The sequence below is a fragment of the Acomys minous genome, assembly GCF_964271855.1.
Source record: "Acomys minous genome assembly, chromosome: 16".
Lineage (NCBI taxonomy): Eukaryota > Metazoa > Chordata > Mammalia > Rodentia > Muridae > Acomys > Acomys minous.
This window is the reverse complement of record NC_140498.1, coordinates 5372683-5392894: the sequence shown is the minus strand read 5'-3', so window position 1 is coordinate 5392894 and position 20212 is coordinate 5372683. Positions and strand designations below refer to the sequence as shown.

Here is a 20212-nt window from a genome sequence, read left to right as displayed (position 1 = left end):
ATACAGCTTGGAGTTCATGGGACATATTTAGATTATTCACGACCATTTCCATCTATAACAAAGATATTGCTGACTCTCTTGACACAGAAATGGCTTCCAAGAAGTCTTATCCATTATGTCAAGCACAATGTCTTGACTTGTACAACACGGTACAGAGCTGGAGTTGTGTCACCCATAAGCATGGCCCACAACATTCAGCAGAGGAAAGGAAAAGGCCAATGGAGTAAAAGCAAGATTTGAAACGGTCAAAGCAAGATGCTAGTCTGTAAGCAAACACAAACATATTCTCAGGGCCATGCATGTGTATGTTCATATACATGCAAACATATGCATACATGCATACATAAGAACATGTGTGTGTCCTGAGTCATGCACATGCGTGCACTGTGACACAGTGTCCTCTGAGCTGAAACATTCCCTTCTGGAGGGAATCTCATCAAGACTCTGGGAGTTCTTAAATACAATGCCTTAACCACTCAGCTGTTCTGGTACCTAAGACTCTGGAAGTTCTAAAAGGAGTCTCTTTAATACTTAAAAGGTAAAACAACTAACAAGTCTCAGGAAATCCCTGAAGCTGACAGAATGCACACATCTCCTCAAGGAGACATGTCAAGCAGAGAACCCCAGACAGAGTTGCAGCTTTTATGAGTTGTCACCAGTGCTAGGGGCAGGGGAGCTTTTGGTGATGCAGCTGCCTTTGACTTCGTTCCTGCTTCTGTGGGTACGCCCAATAAACTCACCGGGTCACAAAGGCAGACTTTGGTGTAATTACTTTGGTCTGTTGTTGGTTCCCTATCCAGATGCTTGTGTCATTATCTCTGCAGGAGAAGTCTCATACAAGCATAATCAAACATATACAAACATTTATACGTATATATACATATTTAAATACATAAACTTAAATAAGAAAGCATGTATACTTACACATACATACAGGGACATGCACACACAAAAAAAGAGCAAGCATGGGTTCACATATGTGAAAACAAATATACACATGTATGAACACACACCAATTACTATGTGTACTGATACATGAACACAAATATGTAGGTGCACACCCACATACAATCACATACTGATACAGATACACAAGTATATACACAATCACACCAACATTTATGTACACACAAATACACACTGACATATGTACTCACATGTACAAAACTTGGCATATATACATACTTGTATACATAAGCACATATGCATACAAAGGCATACACACATACATGGTAAATATACACATCCACAGAAACACACACTCAGAAACACATGAAGACACATGTAAAACACATACATACATACATACACACACTTATACAGATATATACATATACACATGCACTCATACACAGATGCATGCATACACATGTGTACACATATGTAATATTCATGCTTATATATGTATATGTATACACACATTTACTTGCTTGCATTGTCACACACAAGTGAAATCCAACCTCACTGATATGTCAATCATTTATTAGACACAACTTTCAAGTGTTTATATAAGTAATTCTTCTTACACTGTGAAATGTAAATAATACATATGACAATAGGCTGAAACACCTATTGTCTGTGGGGCAACCTCCAGAGCACCTTCTGGGGATGAGGTTGAGATTTCAGAAACAGGAGAAAGGGACAGAAAATTGTCCATACATTTCCTCTTATTGAGAAAAATATGAGCTAAAGCAGGAAGCTCAGTTGCCATTGTTAGGAGCAGTGGGGACTATTAGGGGCTGTGTGTGCTGAAAATACTTTTTGTGTATTATTTTGTAAAGAGTGGCACATTTGGCTTCATAGCAGTGAGATCAAGCATAGAAAATGTCCTTAAATTCTTGGAGTGCCTGACTACTGCACATAGCTTTTCTGTGTGTCTCGCCCTTAGAAACGGCTTTAATGACCTCCCTGCTGCATTCTTTCTCTGGGTAAAAAGCAAAGGGGAAGGAATGTGATTGGGTTGATGAATTACAACCTGGGTTGAGCACAGGACAAAGCTCATTTAGTTGTTGAAAAGGCAGAAAATTGGTGCCTCCGCTGGACGAAAAACGCTGGTGTCGCCAGGAAAACGGTGAATCTATCTTCTCGCCTGGGAAGCCTTAAGGACCCTGCCTGAGGGTCCAGTGCCTACCTGGGCAGGTGTCCACGGGACTGCAGAGTCTCGTGTGAGTAGGAGCAGTGACTTCTGTCTGATTATTCTCCAGTTTCAGCAACTACAGGGCACAGGTGGGGTCCAGCGCATGTGCAGAGCACGGTTCTATGGTTCATAGGAGCTTCCAACTAGTTAAACTGTATTGTATCATAACAAACCTCAAAATCACTTCCCAGTGTAGCACACAGATTCTCAGCTACAAGCACATTCACATCTGACCAGATAAAAGCATGTCTGCGAACATGGGATCTGGAACCAGGCTGCCCTGGGATACTGGCCCCAGTGGGCTCTCCCAAGTGCTGGGCAGTGATTCTGATCTCCTTGGGCCTAAGCTCCCAACCAGTGGCTCTTTGGAGGGCAACACCTTCCATGTAGTCAGAGGTTAAGGGGAGCCCCGCAGACAAGCCTGGGCACTTTCCTGGCCCTCCTTGAGTGTATCCAAGCCTTAGAGAAGCCTTCGGGTTATCTCACAGCTGGAATATTTCATGTGGGGGAAAAAAATCAGTTCCTATAACACTATTGACAACCCTTCCAAACTAAGAGGATTTTTCCTTTGGCAGAAGGTCGGCTGTTTAACTTGGTAAAGGTTAATGATTCATGGGGTTGGAGTCTGTCTGGATCAGTAGTTTACAGTTCTGACCTTCCATTAGAAACTCCTGGGGGAGCTTTTTTAAAAATGCCAATGCTCCATCACAGAGATACTAGTATAGAGGCCACGCAGGGAGCAGCGCTACTGCAGTGTCTAAAACCTGCCTGACTGCCCCTGATGGGCGCTGGCTAGAGAAAGCACAGAAGGAAATAGATTTGAGGGGAGAGAGAAGGACACATAAACACAGCTATAAACAGAGACACGGTGAGCCAACTTTTTACTTAGAGGTTGTCCTAGTTAGCATTTATGTTTCTGTGACAAACACCCTACCCAGAAAGAAACTTGAGGAGGAAAGGATTTCTTTGGCTTTACAGTTTCACTGCATACTCCAGCACTGAAGGGAGTCGGGGCAGGAACTCAAGGCAGGAACATGGCGGCAGGCACTGATGCAGAAGCCTTGGAGGACTGCCATTTAATGGCTTTCTCCTCATGCTTTGCTAAATTTGCTTTCTCATACCATCCAGGACCACCAGCTCAGGGGTGGCACCATCATAGTGAACTATACCCTCCCATGTCAACCATGTACTTAAGACAATGCTCACACACACACACACACACACACACACACACACACACACACACACACACACACACAGGCCTGGATGATGACCAATATAGCAGAGGCAATACCTCATTTTAAGTTTCCTCTTCCTAAATGACTCAAGCTTGTGTCAAGTTGACAAAAAAGTAACCAGCACACAGGCTTTGAAGGTCCCCACCTACCTGGTGCCCATGAGTCCTACTGTCAGAGTTCAGCTAACGGTAAGGCTGAACACCAAAGAGGGAAAGGACTGGTGGTGACTCTGAGCTGAGCTGAGTCAATAAACGGATTTATATCCACTCTCCTAGCTGCCTCAGAATGCAGATAGCCCCTCAGTCTTTCCCAATAACCCTCCCATGAACCCTTACGCTCCCTGTAGATGGAACTCACTCTCCTGGTTTTCTTCCTGATTTCGTGAACACTCTTTCTGTGATTCACATTGGCTTTTGCACTTTCACTACTCAATGTATTTTTATGCATTTATCCGCCACCAAAATGAAAAGTCCATGACAGAATTAGAACTGGAGGAACAATTATCCTTAAATCTTCTTTCATCTCTCATATCTGTTGTCTGTGTTCTATCTTTCTGCGTCCCTTTATATTTAGTCTTTCTCCTCTTTTCTTCACGCTATATTGTTATCCATGTGTATGTTTGTTTACATATATACATATGCATATATACTATTTGCTAGATTCAGATGAAGAAAACAGATGGGTTTTATTTTCCTCTCTGACTGTGTGACCTCGTATTATATATTCTAAATCCTGGTTGGCTAATTTAACAGCCACGCACTAAATGCTGACCCCCTTGTTGTAGGCAATTGCTACCTGTCTATCTTCCCAGACTCTGAGCATCCTGAGGACTGACTCTAGACTTCTCAATGCACCAATGATTATGCCCCCTTTCTCTTTCAAGGTCAGAAACAACGGCAACAAAACCCAAGCTGGAGTCCACAACACTCTGTTTATCAGTGGTGAATTCTGCAAGGAAACCCATCTTAGTGCTTACCTTCAAGCGGTCACCCCCACAGCCACTAGGCATGGCCTCTCAGCTCAACTTGGAAACCTATCACTGTCCACCTGACCGCGTACACTGTGGGCAGAGAAAGGACAGGTGTTGCATACAGGGAAGAAGCAAGAATGCAAACAGGAGAAATCCTAAAAGGAAGTCAAGCAGGGACCCAAGCACACAGGCTAAGTTCCCACTTGAGCAGATGAATAGATGCCAGACTTGCTTCCTCCGCACGTGAAGCAGCAGTAATGTGGGAACAGAGGGTGGACACTTCCTGCCTGTGGGTAGAAGAAACCAGACCTCTGCAGCCAGCATTATGTCCGCTGTGGTGGGCTTAGAGAAAGGCCCCTCTGGGGATGTTACATGGCATTTGCCTATGAACTGCGACTTTCCCTCCAAAGTGAAAAGTTCCCTCCAGGAAGGAAGAAGAGGCTAGGGAGCCTGGGGGAGGTTAAAAAAAATCACGTGTCAGGGAGATGGAAACTTAGAAGATTCTTAAGAGCCCCTGACCAGAAGGGAAAGAGAGATGTGGATTGTCAAGCTGTCTGCAAGCTGCACAGAGAGCTCCAGAGTTATAGGTTTTCAGGAGTCCTTACCCATGTTGCACTGGGCTTTCCGAGGATATGGCTGCTTTTGAGTCATCACTGCTCCTTGTAAATAGACCCTTACTCATACTTCTGTTTAAAAAAAATTAAATTAAAAACTCATTAGTTCACCAGATTAGACACTGCCACAATTGATAGACTGGTCTGCCTTGGGTCCCCTTTCTGGTGTGAGTACGGAAGTATGAACTGTGTCTCCCCAGGAAAAGTCTGTCACACAGTAGAGGGACCATGGAGGCTGTCTCTAAAGACTCACTGGATACACACAGCAGAAAGGAAAACAAACAAACAAACAAAAACCAATACACACCTTCCTAGAGCATGACATCTCTGTCTCTGTCTCTCTGCCTCTCCCTGTCTCTCTGTCTCTCTCTCTCTGTCTCTCTCTCTCTGTCTCTCTTTCTTCTCTCTCTCTCTCTCTCCTCTCTCTCTGTCTCTGTCTCTGTCTCTGTCTCTCTCTCTCTGTCTCTCTGTCTCTCTCTGTCTGTCTCTCTCTCTCTCTCTCTCTCTCTCTCTCTCTCTCTCTCTCCAGATGGAAGGGATGAAATGGACCTGTTCGTGCATCACACAGTTAATATTTCTGGTGTATACCCATGGTGAGGAGAAAAAGTAATGCCCTCCCTATACTGTGTGCTTCAAGTCGACATGCTGGGGAAATAGAAGCCCTCAATTCATTTAGCCCAGTCACATCAAGTTCAACTCTTAAGAACCAGTGTCCAGTGCAATAAAGGGAGAGTCGGGTCTATGCACATACTGGTCTGCTATTCAGTGTGGCCGCACGTCAGCCACTCTGCCCTTTTCCTTCTTCCGAAGCAGGCACAATATTAAATAAAACCTTAATGTAGTCATTTCAGACTTTAAATTATATGGTCATTCTCAAAGAACTATTTCATGCCTTTCTTGAATGACTTCTTTGGCTCACAAGGGAAATGGCCACAGAAGGGAAGCTGTTTCTCTCCAGATAGGAGGGAAAGTGTTAGATGTTAACAAAAAGAACCTGCCTGATTGTCTGCCAGTAAAATAATAATAATATTAATAATAATAATCCTATTCAATTTTCCCTTTATAGATATTACAAAGAGACTAACCTAGTTTGTACCACCACCACCACCCTGCCCCATACCAAAAAGTAACAGACTTTATCATACACCTGGCAAAGCTCCACAGGCAGGACCAGTTCCCACAAACACCCCCTCTATCTACCCAGCTTCCTCCCACCTTCATCTTTTCTCCTTCCTTTCCCTCCACCGCTGAGCAAGGCCAGGTGAAGTTCCAAAGGCTAGCCCATAACTATGTGGACGTTCCATTTAGTGAGCCACCTTCTTTTCCCCAAGGTCATCAACAGGAACTTCCCCCTTTCTCCTCGTGCCTGCTCCAAGACACATCAAAGTTCCCGGGACCCAGGGTGGGTCTCTCAGGGTCTCTGTGCTCTAGGGACATCACTATAAACCTGCTTTCTCTTCCTTCAGGTGAATGACTTCAGGCTGTTGGTTATGAGAAGCAATACATTTTCAGTTTCCTGTGTACAGACACAGGTATGTACAGGGCTATATATACGTGTGAGTACCCGGTCATAGAGGCCAGAGGTCAAATGCAGGTAGGTATATTTCGTCAGGAACTTGGATTTGTTGGACAGTCTTGGTGTTTTGTTTTGAGATGAGGGTCTTCCTATGCAGCTCTGGCTGTCCTGGAAATGCCACTGCAGATCAAGGGAATTCGCAGAGAGCTGCCCCCCTTACCCCAAGCATTAGCATTAAAGATCTGTGCCACTGTGACATAACAGTGGTCTGGGGTCTGGGGTCTGGGGAAGCCTAGGTAGACATGCAGAGCTGATGACAACAAAGACAGGCCAATGATTACTGTGAGCAAGGGTGGGCAAGCAATGGCTGCCCATGGATGGAACCCAGTGGACAGCCGGATCTAGTGATGTGCAGCATTTTTGAAGACTTTTACTTCTCAGCATTTTAAAAACCAGGTTTCCTTAGAAGACTCACAGAGTAGATCGTGTGTGGACCATGGGCTGTAGCAGTGGCTTGGAGAAGAGATCTTCCGCCCCTCACAGACAGATATGTGTTCTCAAATGGCCACAGTCCTAAGGTTACTTTCATGTCTATCGCGAGGACCTGAGAAGGCAAAGCTGTGAGCATCTGTGATTTGGGTATAGCAGCTGCTTGGCCAGGGCAAGAGAAATGCAGGTCAGTGCCTCCATCTGCTTGCCAGTGACTAATTAAGCCCTCAGCCTGCTCATCCCACCCTGTCTACCTCTTTTCTCTTCCAATTGGCCTGAACTCTTGGTCCAAACAACTTCCCTGTGCTTCTGCACCTGTCCTCTGGGGCGGTGGAGCAGGCAAAGTTTCTAATGAGCATCAGAGCAGTGGAAACCTGCTTTCCACAGGTTCTTTCCCTGTGACTATAAGTCACTAAATTGAAGCTTACTAACCTTACTAATTTTTCGGTGTACAGGGTCTGCAGAACCCCCTGAAGCAAACACCTTGAAAGAGGGGTTACACCTTGATACCGCTGCCATCTCAGTAACCAGTTTTAGCTCAGCATTTGCTCCACTCATCTTCCTGAAAATGATCTTGTCAAGGCCCTTGCTGAATCCAAAGGGAGAGAGATGAGGTGGTAGACTGTAAGGAAATAGGGCCAACTGGAACAAGTCAGGGCAGGTTGGGAGTGGTGATACTGTAAAACACAGTAGGGAGAAGGGCTAGTGTGGCATGCCAGGCAAGGTGGGTTTGGGTATTTGGGGGTGGGTGCTGGGGACACTGATGGGGCATCCAGAGAAATAGAGTAGAAGGCATAACATATGGTGCAGGGACACTGATAAAGTTAGTGGTGGGGTCTGAGGAAACCCTCTCTTCAATGGCTCCATTCCCCTGGCGATGTAAGAACCAAGGCTGTCAGCCAGGCGTGGTGGTGAGCGCCTTTAATCCCAGCACTCGGGAGGCAGAGGCAGGCGGATCGCTGTGAGTTCGAGGCCAGCCTGGTCTACAAAGGGAGTCCAGGACAGCCAAGGCTACATAGAGAAACCCTGTCTCGAAAAACCAAAAAAAAAAAAAAAAAAAGAAGAAGAAGAAGAAGAACCAAGGCTGTCATCTTGGTTCCTTAGCTGGGTGATGATCTTCAGCAGGTTTGAGGGGTGAGAGGAGAAAGTATTAAATAGCCAACTGGCAGGGAAGAGAGGGAGCAAAGGACGGAGGTAAGAGTGTGCTAACCAACAGCATTGTATTTGAAGCTGAAAGTCAGTGAGGAGAATCAGTTGTTTCACCCGCTCTCCTCCAGCTGGCTTCCACCAGAAGCTATACTGAGATGCTATAAGCAGGGAAGGGTGGAACACGCATACCGGATGATGCTCCTGTCGCTCGGAGGGATCACTAGGTTTGCATGTAAGACATAGAGTTAGAAGGCAGAGGTAGAGGTCAGAGCTGTGTGAAGTAGGAGTTGCTGGAAATGTCATTAGTGGTGACTATGAGTGGCCAAAGTAAAGTGAAACAGAGGATCAGAGCTGAGAAATCCAAGGACAGGTAATAGTCCCCTGAGGGCCCTTGGGTGAGCTGGACCCCTGGACTTCACGTAGAGATGTGGAAGAAACAGCTAGTGAAGGTCAGGTCCTCTTTAGTGTGAGAAGACACTGGGTGTCCAGAGAAAAAGCTGAGAGCAGAGATTTTTGCAAGTGAAGAGTCCGGAATCCCAGAGGTCACAGCAGGTGACTTCCGGGAGTTGGCAGTGAGTGGTGAGAGGTAGTGTTGGGTCCTGAAGCCCTTTATGGACCAGATTTACTATAACCGAGTACAGGATTTTGATAGCAGTGGACATAATGAGGGTAGAGGAAGAAATCAGAGTATCTGTGAAAGACTCTGGGCAAGTATTCATGGAAGAGCTGTAAGTACTGAGGTGTTAGCAGTGGGTGTCTGCAGCTGACTCTGGCTCCCCTTGCTGGAGTCCACAGGCTCCTTCCTGGCCCCTGACACTGTAGATAGTTTCCTGGCTAGTTGAGATCTTAGACCCACAGCACAGGGGTCACTCAACTCCAATTGAGAGAAAGGTCAGCCTTACTTTACCTCAGGTTCCTCATGAAAACTGAGGTCCAATCATAACTTCTTATAAAGCTAAAATGATAATGAGCCTGTGAGGTGATAAATGCAGAAGGAATAAGTACCATACGCTTAGCACATCTGACAGTTCTCCTCTTAACTGTAGGTCCACGGGGGAAATGTACTATTAATTGACCGAAGAGTGATGCTGGATGAGAAAAATGTAGACATGAGTGGTTCCTGTGCTAAGTGCCTGCACATCCTAGGCATAGATTGGAAGGTCTACCAGCTGGCCTTCTGTCAATAGGCTGCTGCTCTCCAAATGGAAGCTAATCAAAGTGCCCAGGAGGAATTAATCAGTCTCTGTAGGACTGGTCCAGGAATCCACACTTTTTAAGTGACATAGATTCCAACTGGTGGCTTACTAAATCTTGCTGATTGATTAGGGAGGCATGAAGGAGCTGGAGCCCAGCTGATGGCTCTGTATTGATTATGGCTTTTAGCCAAGTTATTAAGTGGTTGGAGATAGGGGGTTATATGGCCTGAGTCTACAATCCCTCCCCACCCTCCCCTTCCTCCACATTTCAGCTTAAATCACAGCGTTTCCCAAAAGGATATTAGCTCCCTTGGACAAAAGAGCTGACTGCATTAAGCAGACTCTACTGCGTGCATTGAATTCCTGCTTTGTGGGGTGCCTGGGCTAAACTTCAGGATGCTCAGCGCCACTCTCAGAAACCTGAGGGCCATGTGGCTTGGGCTTTGGGAGAAAGAGCAAAGAAGTCACCTTCAAAAAGGACAGAAACTAGGCTGCATAAAGTCTCTCACTCAGCCAGAAATTCTCCCTTTCTGGGTCAGGAAGAAATAAATGAAATCATACAATTTTGCCTTGAGTATATCTAGATTCTGTCTGTTTAGTATTGATAAAAATCAATAAACCTATCAATGTAGGAAGGAAAGAAGGAAGGAAGGAAGGAAGGAAGGAAGGAAGGAAGGAAGGAAGGAAAGGCCAAGACCATAATTGTTGAATATAAATTAAAGGCTAAAGTTGGCATGGGAACTTTTTTTGTTTGTTTGTTTGTTTGTTTGTTTGTTTTTTGAGACAGGGTCTCTCTGTGTTAGCCCAGGCTGTCCTGGACTCACTTTGTAGACCAGGCTGGCCTCGAACTCACAGCGATCCGCCTGCCTCTGCCTCCCGAGTGCTGGGATTAAAGGCGTGCGCCACCACGCCCGGCTGGGAACTTTTGTGTAGCATCCATCGGGCTTGGTTTATTGCCATGTCTTCCAGTCTATCTTGTTGAACTTGCCTATGGAGATCACACCCCAGATCATCTCCCACAATTACCGTGAGTCTAATACCTATATCAGAAGATGGATACACATATCTTTCCCACATAGCTGTCCTCTGGGAAGTACAAATTATGCTTCAGGAAGGTCCCTCTTTTTCAGAGTATCAGTGTGTGGATGTACAGACTGTACCCAGGGCCTGCCCCATGCAAGACAAGGAGCAAAAAGGCCAAGCATAAAGGAGAACCCTTCCATATGCCCCTGTTCCTTGATTCTGGTTAGGGCTCCTTGACTCTCAAACGTAAATGGTTATTCGCAGCTAATTCCAACCCTACCCTAATCATGCTATACCCAGCCCTTGGAGAGACTCTTTCACAGGCTGAGGTTCAATAGAGAGAGAAGATACCCATCCTATAAAATTCATAGGCTCACCTAGAGAGATGTTATGGAGTGAAACCAAGGAGTGAAGGAAGTAAAGGTACCATTTTGGATTCACCGCAGCTATTTAGCATCCAATGTAGCTCTAGACGTTAGGAGTTTTGGGGACAGAACTATGGAAGATCAAAGTTATCAAAGGCTTGAGGAGAGAATAGTGATTTGATAAAATGGCGGACAAGAGATGCTATAGTTGGATTCTCTGTGTTCCTGTGCAGGTGATTCTGCTGGTTTGCCCTCGGGGACCTAGCAATTGCTTACATCATGACCTGCTGCTGTTGACTTCAGGTGCAATAGGTGCGCACTGCGGATAAAGGGAGCACCTACCACCCAGCTCTCTACCCTTCTGTCCTTCTCTGCCTACCCCTGTTCTCTGCCCTCACGGCTCTGCACCCATCTGTCTGCCTCTACCTTCTTTTTCCAAGTCCTCACTCCTCTTCTTCCCACGCCCCCTCCCCAATAAACCTCCTTATCCTAGATCTGTTGCATGGTGTAATTTCTCAGGGCCACACTTTGGCATGGGCCTGCCATGGTACCCCTTCACAGCATTGTATTTCATAACACTCTGTCCTCAGATGTGAATCAGGCGTCCATGAAGACAAACCTCCAGATTGAGTACAGTCTTCTGATCAGGGAGTCTTTGCTATCTGAGAAGGAATGCTAGCTTGGAGAACAGAAAGAAAAAATGAATGATCTGGGTTTCTGAACACAAAAGGAGTTAGCCAGCTGCAAGCTGTCATCCAGGAAAACAGAGATGACAGTGTGGCCTTGAGCTGTTGTGCTCTGGACATCTGCTGGCCCAGCCCAAGCAGAAAGAAAACACAGCAGGACACAGGAAGGTGGCTTGATATGGGGAAAATGACAAAGAACCCTGTTCTTCACAATCATGTCCTCAACGTCCTGGATTGGCTAAGCCAGGTACTGTGACAGAGGACCTGACTAGACCCCAGTTCTGACTGTGTGACCATGGGCAGGTGTTCACATACCTGAGACAGATTTTTCATGACAGTGCCCTATGTTACTCATTTTTAAGTATACACTCAGTGGGCTTTATATTCATGGCACTACACATCTGTCACTGCTCTCTAGCTTTGGGTAGTTGAAGAAGTCTGAGCCCCATTATGTACCACTTTCCATCCCCCTCCCTGCTTGGTTTTTACTGACTATTTAATGCTGAATGGCATAGAGTTTTCATAGATATCAATGTTTTGATTTTATAATCATCAATGATAAGATGTCACTTCATATAAACACATAGTACAGCATGACAGAAGTATATTTAAAGCCATTTCAGAAACTGGTAGGAATTCTGTCCTAATCCCAAGCCAGAATTAATGACATATAAAACTCAAACAGCAATTTTAAGTTACAACATTTTGACACAAAACGATCCAAACATACATGCTGAGTTTCAAATTATAGGGAAAATATTAAAAAATATTGTCTCCATCATTAAATCATTTGTTTCTGTAAGATCAGAAAATGGTGTGTGTCCAATCAGAAACATTTCAACTTATAACATATGGTCTTCTCAGACCTGAGCACATGTGTTTCAGGCAGCAATCATTGGCAGCATCTTGGTGCCACACATGTCTGTTTTGGGGTTCAATTGTGCATGTCACCCATTCAGAAACGTTTTTATTATCACTGCTTTCCCTATCAGGTACATGTGATTACACCCCAGAGCCCCAAGCCCTAGGTACCAACCTCGGAAAACCGAGTAAAGAAAGCTCAGAGCTAACAGAGCTGCCATCTCAGACCATCCCATTTCTGATTAGCACTCAGCTGTCCTTTGCTTTTTGCCACCTTCTCTCCCCTCCTCCGTGCTGTCACTTTGCTCCTTCAGCCAGCTGGGAAGCCTCCCCGCACCACCTTTCCCTCACCAGCTCTGCCTCCCTCACCCCACACAGGTGAGTCTGATGGGGCCCTGCTGAGTCTCTGAAAGGCTGGCTAAGGTTGGCTGCTTTTGGAAGTGTTTTTTGCTAAGTTGTGCACAAGTGCCTCTGACAACTGCATTCCACAAATGGTTTTATTTTGTTCGATATACAAGAATTTATATTTGTCAAAATTAAACATTTTAGAAGTGCTTGAAATTTATTATTTCTGTGTTGTTTGTTGTTTTGAGGTGGGGTCTGTCAGTGTTAGCCCTGGCTGTCCTGAAATTCACTGGCCTTGAACTCATAGTGATCCTCCTGCCTCGGCCTCCTGAGTGCTGAAATAAAGGTGTGTGCGGCCATGCCTGTCCTAGAACATTATTTTACTTACAGAGCATCTGAATCTGTTTGTTTGTTTGTTTGTTTTGTTTTGTTTTTGGAGACAGGGTTTCCCTGTGCAGCCTTGGCTGTCCTAGACTCACTTTGTAGACCAGGCTGGCCTCGAACTCACAGAGATCCGCCTGCCTCTGCCTCCCGAGTGCTGGGATTAAAGGCGTGCGCCAACATACCCAGTCTGAATCTACTTTTAAGTAGCTCCAGAGTAAACTTCTTACAGCTACGACCCATGGTTTACAAACGTGAGCTGCAATTATTCATATTGATATCAGCTCCTCTTTTTTGAGGAATACATTGACCTTGAGGGAAAGGAAAAGATTAAATAAGTAACGTATTCTAAGCAATGCTGCGGTGTGTGGCAGTGGGGTGGACTTGTATCCAGGTGTGTTCCACCTTAAGCTCTCTCCTTCTGTAAGATAATTTAATAAGTCCCAATTGTTTTGTCTTTAATTAGTAAAATAGGATAATTGGACAATAAGTGCTTGTCAGGGAATACACCTGCAAAAGGCATCGCCGTTCAATACAACGAAAGCCCAGCTGAGATTGTTCAAAATGATATCAGGTCAGGAATGATGGTACGCACCTGTGATTCTAGAGGCTGCTGAAGGAGGGTCAGTCATGAGTTCAAGGCCAGCCTGGGCTACATAGCAAGTCTCAACTTAGAAAAAGAAAGAAAGAAAGGGGGGAAGAAGAAAAAGAAGGCAGGATAAGAAGAGCAAGGGAGCAAGAGAGAGATACATAACAGCCTCCAAGGCAGCTTCATTAAGACTGCCGTTCAGCAGTCTTGCCTGGTGGTGTATGCCTGTAATCCTAGTTCTTGGCAAGTGGGGTCAGGCAGGACAGGAGTTCAAGAACATCCTCAGCTACAAAGTAAATCTGATGCCAGCTTGGGCCACACGAGAAGCTGTCTCAAAAAAGAAAAAAGAAAGAAAAAAACCACCTTTGACAATTAAGTGGTTCAGAGCAATTATTACACTTGCAGAGGACCCAGCACCCACGGGGTGGTCCACAACCATCCGTAACTTGGGTTCCAGAGGAACTTTTCTGACCTCCAGAGGCTTCAGGCATGCATGTGGTGCACATAATTCATGCACACAAAAATATTATAATTTGAAACAAACAAAAAATATTATGACAGGCCAGCCGTGATGGCACATGCCTTTAATCCTAGCACTTGGGAGGGAGAGGCAGGCGGATTGCTGTGAGTTTGAGGCCAGCCTGGTCTACAGAGTGAGTCCAGCCCAACCAGGGCTACGTAGAGAAACCCTATCTCAAAAAAAACTATATGTGTGTGTGTGTGTGTGTGTGTGTGTGTGTGTGTGTGTATCTAGTCACACAATTAATAAAATTAATACAAAGAGTTCCCACTTACGTGTAGAAGGTGAGGTGTAGAGGAGGCGGGAAAGGTAGGGCAGACGAGATGATGGCTCACGGGTTCAGGGGTGCTATCATGCTACTGGAATACCTTCTAACATGCTGCCCTACTGTGTGGTCACTATAGCAACAAGTAGTTGTATAGCTCTAAACAACTCCTCTAAGGGGATTTTGAATGTTCCCCAAACAAACAAATTACAAATGTCTGAGTGATGGATGCACCCATCACTCTGATCTGGTCGCACTATGCACATGTATTGGAATAGCTTACATATGTACAATTTTTATGTGCCAGTTGAAATTTTAAAGATTTCTCTAAGGATTGTCATTCAAGTTCCCATGAAGATAGAAACCCACAGTTTGAAAACTTAGACCAATCAGGAATCAACTGCCAAAGAATGAGGGCTCAGCACACAGCAGAGTGAACTGGACAGGAAGGCCTGCCTGTCCTTGTGGTCCTCCCTTGTGTTCATGGTCGTCCCTGTGTTCATGGCAAAGGAATAACTGGGAGAAGTTAGGAAACTAACCCATAATGTCCTCCCCATCAATGGTCCTAAGTGACATTAAGGCTAGCCCTGACTTACTCCCTAATGTCAAGCTTTCCAAGAGGACTTCCCCCAAGAGTCAAAAGTAGCCATTCTCCAGCACAAGAACCTATCTAGTTCCCACTAAACATCTTATTTTCAAAAGTAGAATCTTGGACTGGGTTGTAGCTCAGGGTGGAACACTTGCCTAGCAAATACAAAACATTGGCTTCTCTAAGAACCATACACACACACACACATGTGCATGCACACAAATCAGTACATAACCCACATGAGAGAAAGACCCCTGTCTTGGCTGTTTGCTGCTGTCTCCTTAGCAATTAGCATTTCTTCAAGGATGTGAGATAGTCAAGAAGGATGTTTCTATTTCATGAATTAGGATTCCAATAGGGAAAAATAAAGTTGAACCCCTGTCTTATGGCTTTGATAAAAATAAGTACCAAATACATTATGAGTTCAACATAACAAGAACAAAAAAGTTTATACCTATAACCTAGGATTCAGATAAACCTTCTTTGGAAGAGGCCAAAATATCTTTAGCATAACAAAATAATAATAATAATAACAATAATTTAAAAACAAATTTTCTCAACCAGGCATAGTGGCAAAAACCTATATCCTAGAGCTCAGGAGGTTTACATAGTACCAGACCAGCTGGCACTACATAGCAATATCATTCCTCAAAATAAATAAATAAATTTATTCTTCATGCAGGAAAACCCCAAGCAGCAGATAGAAAATGTATTTGAAATGTCCTATGGTGAAGCTCATTGGAGTCATAAATTATAATATCTAAACAGTCTTCAATGTATATATCTTTAAAAGAAATTCTGCCCTTAGAACCAGATATGGTGGCAATAGCTGTAGTCTTAGAACTTGGGAGGGTGAAGTAGGAGGAGAGGTCTGTCAGGAGTTCAAGGCCAGCCTTGGCTACATAGCAAAATGTATGAGAGAGAGAGAGAGAAAGAGAGAGAGAGAGAGGGAGAGGGAGAGGGAGAGGGAGAGAGGGGAGAGATACTTACATATGTATAAAAATGTTTATACTTAAGAATATTTGGAATAGTTTTTAAATATGAGAATAATGTAAATAAAATTTAATTTACAGATATAATGAAACATATGAAGCGATTAAGGAAAAATGAGCTGCACCTGGATCTGCAGAATTAATGCTGTGAAGATGACTGTACCACCCAAAACAATCTAAGGATCCAATGTATCCTCCATTGATATTAATGGCATTCATCTCTGAATTAGAAAAGAAAGAAAGAAAGAAAGAAAGAAAGAAAGAAAGAAAGAAAGAATCCAAAAGTTCTTTTAAGCCAAAAGACCTCATCTAGCCAAAGAAATCCCAAGTAAAGAACACTTCTGAGATATTGCAATACCTGAGCCCAAATTATGCTACAGGGTCCATCCCCGGAATGCATTAAAAATTTTAAATAAATAAATAAATAAAGGCCAGTGTGCTAGCAAGAACTTGTAATCCCAATGTCAGGGAAGCAGGGACAGGCAGGGCCCTGGGGTTTGCTGGCGTCCCAGCTTGGCCTACTTGGTGAATCTTCAACATGATACAAAGGTGTGAGGCTAACATGTCTGAAACTTAACCACTCTTTGTAAACTTTAAAAGATTCCTGTAAGCTTCGGGAAAACAACTTAAACCGACCTCTCATGGCTCAATGGACTCCAGATAAGTACCCCTATCAGTCAATAGTCTGAGGTTCCCCACCCATTGCCTATTCCAGAGGGTGGGATCCCTCCCCCTTTCCCTGGTTTTGGGACTCCCTTCCCCCAAGTACCAGGACTGTAGCCCTAAGAGTCTCAAATATACACAAGAAAAAAAACTTCCCCCAAACTCCATAACTTTACCTTCTGCCCTTAAACTATATCTGTTCCAGCAGATTTCCAATCAATTAAAGACTGCAAGCTGCTCCAAGTGGGCCTTCCCATCCCCAGTCCCAGATGGTCCTGCAGAGCCTGGACAGTGATGACTCAACCTGCTCTTCTGGGACTTGGCCAGCATTCCAACTTTTTGAGTGCCGAATAATGATACCCCAGTGTCAGCAGGAAGTAGTCATAAATGATTGCATTGCCCCTTATTCACTTATTATCAACAAAAGGCTAGGATGTTGGATTTCAAACCCAGGACCCCTACCCCTCACCCTGTTAATATACAAGCAATTCCCTTGGCCTGCTCTCAGGGACCTAGCAACTACTTATGTCATCACCTGGCCCCACCAGGTGTGCCAGGTGTGTGCTGCAGATAAAAGGACCTGCCAGCCACACCAGCTCGCCCTCCCTCCCTCCCCCCCCTCTCTCTCCCCTCCCTCTCTCTCTCTCTCTCTCCCCCTCCCTCCCTCCCCACCCCCTCTCTCTCCTTTCTGTCTGCATGGTGATTTCCCTGGCCCCATTCTCTGAGACCAGTGAACCTACCAGAGAGCTACCCCAAATAATCCTGCTTTCAGATTTTTAATTCGGCTTGAATTGGCTTATTACGTCAGCAGAGCAATCCTAACAGAGCCAATTAGAGCCCTTGTTTTACAGAAAAAAAGGCGGTAGATGTTTTGTGAGGCTGTCCTTTGGCCTCCACACGTATGTGCACTCATATCCATGTTCATTAGCTCATGGCGGGGGCGAGGGGGGGACGTTGTGACTAATTTGTTTGAAAATGCCAAAATGAAACCTAAAATAAATAAATACATTTTAATGAGATAAGTGTATGTGTATTACCATGCAAGGATATTCAATGCTTACTGATAACTTAAAAACATATTTCCTGTCATTAGATAACAAACGTTGTACAATTCCAGTTACCTGTTGACAGATGTCAGTATCTTAATGAAAGACATCTGTGCATGTATATTGTAAATATTAGCTGTAAGATCTTGGAGTAAATTACAGGACAGCACTCCTTTCTCATGACATAGGGCTTCTAGCTGTCATAAGATTGTGACATCCTTTTTTGGTTAGAACAAGATTTTTTGCTGTCCTTTTCTAAAACCCTGTCATAAGCACGAGGCTCTGCATATCTGCAGGTGGCTCCCCGAGACTTGTATTGATGTCTCATGGAACTCATATCTCATTCACAGAAGCATATGAGACTCCTGCGCAGTGTATGCTCTGCTCGCACAGCCACAGCGGTGAAGTGCTGAGAACAGACCCAAAAGCAGCTCACCAGACTTCCAGGCTCAGCATTCCCCGGAGCAGGCGCAGGCGCCGGGGGGGGGGGGGGGGGGGAAGGTTAGGGAGGATGAGGGGAGTGGGGGGAGTGAGGAGGAGGGGGGGGAAATGGGGGGTTTGTGCAGGGGCAGGGTGAATGTGAATGCAAGGAGATCACAAGTTACTCTATCTTTTTAATATCTGAATCTTTTATAATATGATAACGTCTTGGAAAAAACTACTTGTAATTCCAGCTCCAGGAGATCTGACACCCTCTTCTGGCCTCTGTGGGCACCTGGACTCATACACTGATACATGCATACACAGACCCGGACACAAATATATACACATAAGTAATAAAATATATTTTTTTAAAGTAAAGACACTAATGATCACATGAATATTTATGTCATGACTGTCTATTTTAAACTGGAACTAAATGTTCAGAAAATAGAATAGGCGGGGGGAGGGGGGCGGGAGGGGAGATCCTGGTTGTGGTGACATGAATGCTACAGCAATTAGAAAGCGATGCGGCAGGCGCTGTGAAGACACACCTGTCTCCTGATAGTCATTCAGTTCCCAGACATTTGCCGACGAGACCAAAAAACTTGCATTGATAGAAATAAAAAAAAATAAAAAATAAAAAAATTAATCTGAATAAATACATTTCTGGCATCTGCATTCATGGCAGCCCCCAACCAGAAGCAGTGTAAGTGCCCATCGGTGGGTGGATAAATAAAAAGTATTATAGGCTGGTATGGCTATGCAACAGCTAAAACTACAAGCTGCAATTACACAGACGGACCACAGAAGCAAGACGTGATGGCAAGACCTGACAGGGTGCATGGGTCTGTGACCTAGAAGGTTTAGGACTTGAGACATGCATCTCCCAGAGAAAGAACTTAGAGCAGAGATTGTTTATATAGTGGGAGAGGTTGGAATAGGGCATAAAGGACCAGCTAGGATGAGGGAACATTCTAGATGTTGACAGCTGTTGGTAGACAGCATGAGTGAATATATTTTGCCAGAATGTACTGTTATGCTTCAGACCCAGAAGCCTTTTCCGTCAAAGTGGACCCGACCTCCAGGTTCTCCCAGCATCCCTCAATCCCTACCTGTTACAGGTCATGGCTGACACACCCTGCTCTCTAGCCCAGGGACCTTCCTCTCCCACTTCACTGTGTAATCCAGACATTTTGGTTCCCCCCACCCCGTAACTCTTCTTTCTCTGCACCCATACTTTCTCCCCTCTTTTCCTGTCTTTCCCTGGCCCTGTTCCTTAGGACCAGTGAACCCACCAAGAGCTGCTCCCAGTAAACCTGCATTTCCATACTGTACCTTGTCTTGAGTTAGCTCATTTCACTGATGTAAAGAAGGATAACATATCACTACCACACGGCAAGATTAAGATCTGAGCAGTCATCGTTAGTAAAATTCCATCTTAGTAAAACAGAAATAAAATAGACTAAGAAAGGTTAGATTTCCCTGGGGATTAAGGGGAAGGAACCAGGGTCGGGTTTTTTCCTGGGGTCTGCATCGCTGCTTTCGATGAAGGTCTACAAATCCCTGTCCGGTACAGGACCAGATCACACTCATCAGCAGAGCTTGCAAAGTCTTGCATATCTGGCGAGCAGGACACCATCAGCCGCAGCCACCTCTCTAACGACAGCAGATGGCGTCCTGCTGATAAAAGTGGAGACTTGAGGAAGAGGGGAGGAAAAAAACCCAGCCCAATCTTGCATAATCCGTCTAGGAACTCGTAAATAAATGAATACCAATAATATTGATGGGAGCGGAACTTAAGTAGACACGCACAGATTTTTACATAAATCCCCTGCAGCAGAAAAAGGAGATTAGAAGGAAGAACACGAGTTAGAAGCCAGTGCAAACCCTCCTCCATATCCGCGCATCGTGTCGCAGCAGCGGAGCAGGCACCGTGCTGGGAATTGCAAGGGCTCATTCCTATTCTGCTAGAGGCTGAGGCCCCAACAGCTGCGGGGGCTCCCCTCCCTTCCCCTCCGTTCCCTTTCCCTTCCCTCTCTTGCCCTCAGGCCTGGTCTTGGCTCAAAAGCCTGCATCATCAACACGATGATACTAGGACCTGTTAGTGAGAAGGCACACTTACCATTCAAAAAGCAAAACGTGCATTAAATTTTTT

The 20212-nt window shown here is 44.9% G+C and overlaps 1 long non-coding RNA gene across 1 annotated transcript; it reads left to right on the top strand.

The window, feature by feature from the left end:
- Nucleotides 1–2024: 2024 nt before the first annotated feature.
- On the top strand, nt 2025–11150 carry LOC311587650. The gene is made up of 3 exons (XR_014775931.1): nt 2025–2165; nt 6426–6491; nt 10931–11150. It is a non-coding gene; the product is annotated as an uncharacterized lncRNA (long non-coding RNA).
- The last annotated feature ends 9062 nt before the right edge of the window (nt 11151–20212 follow it).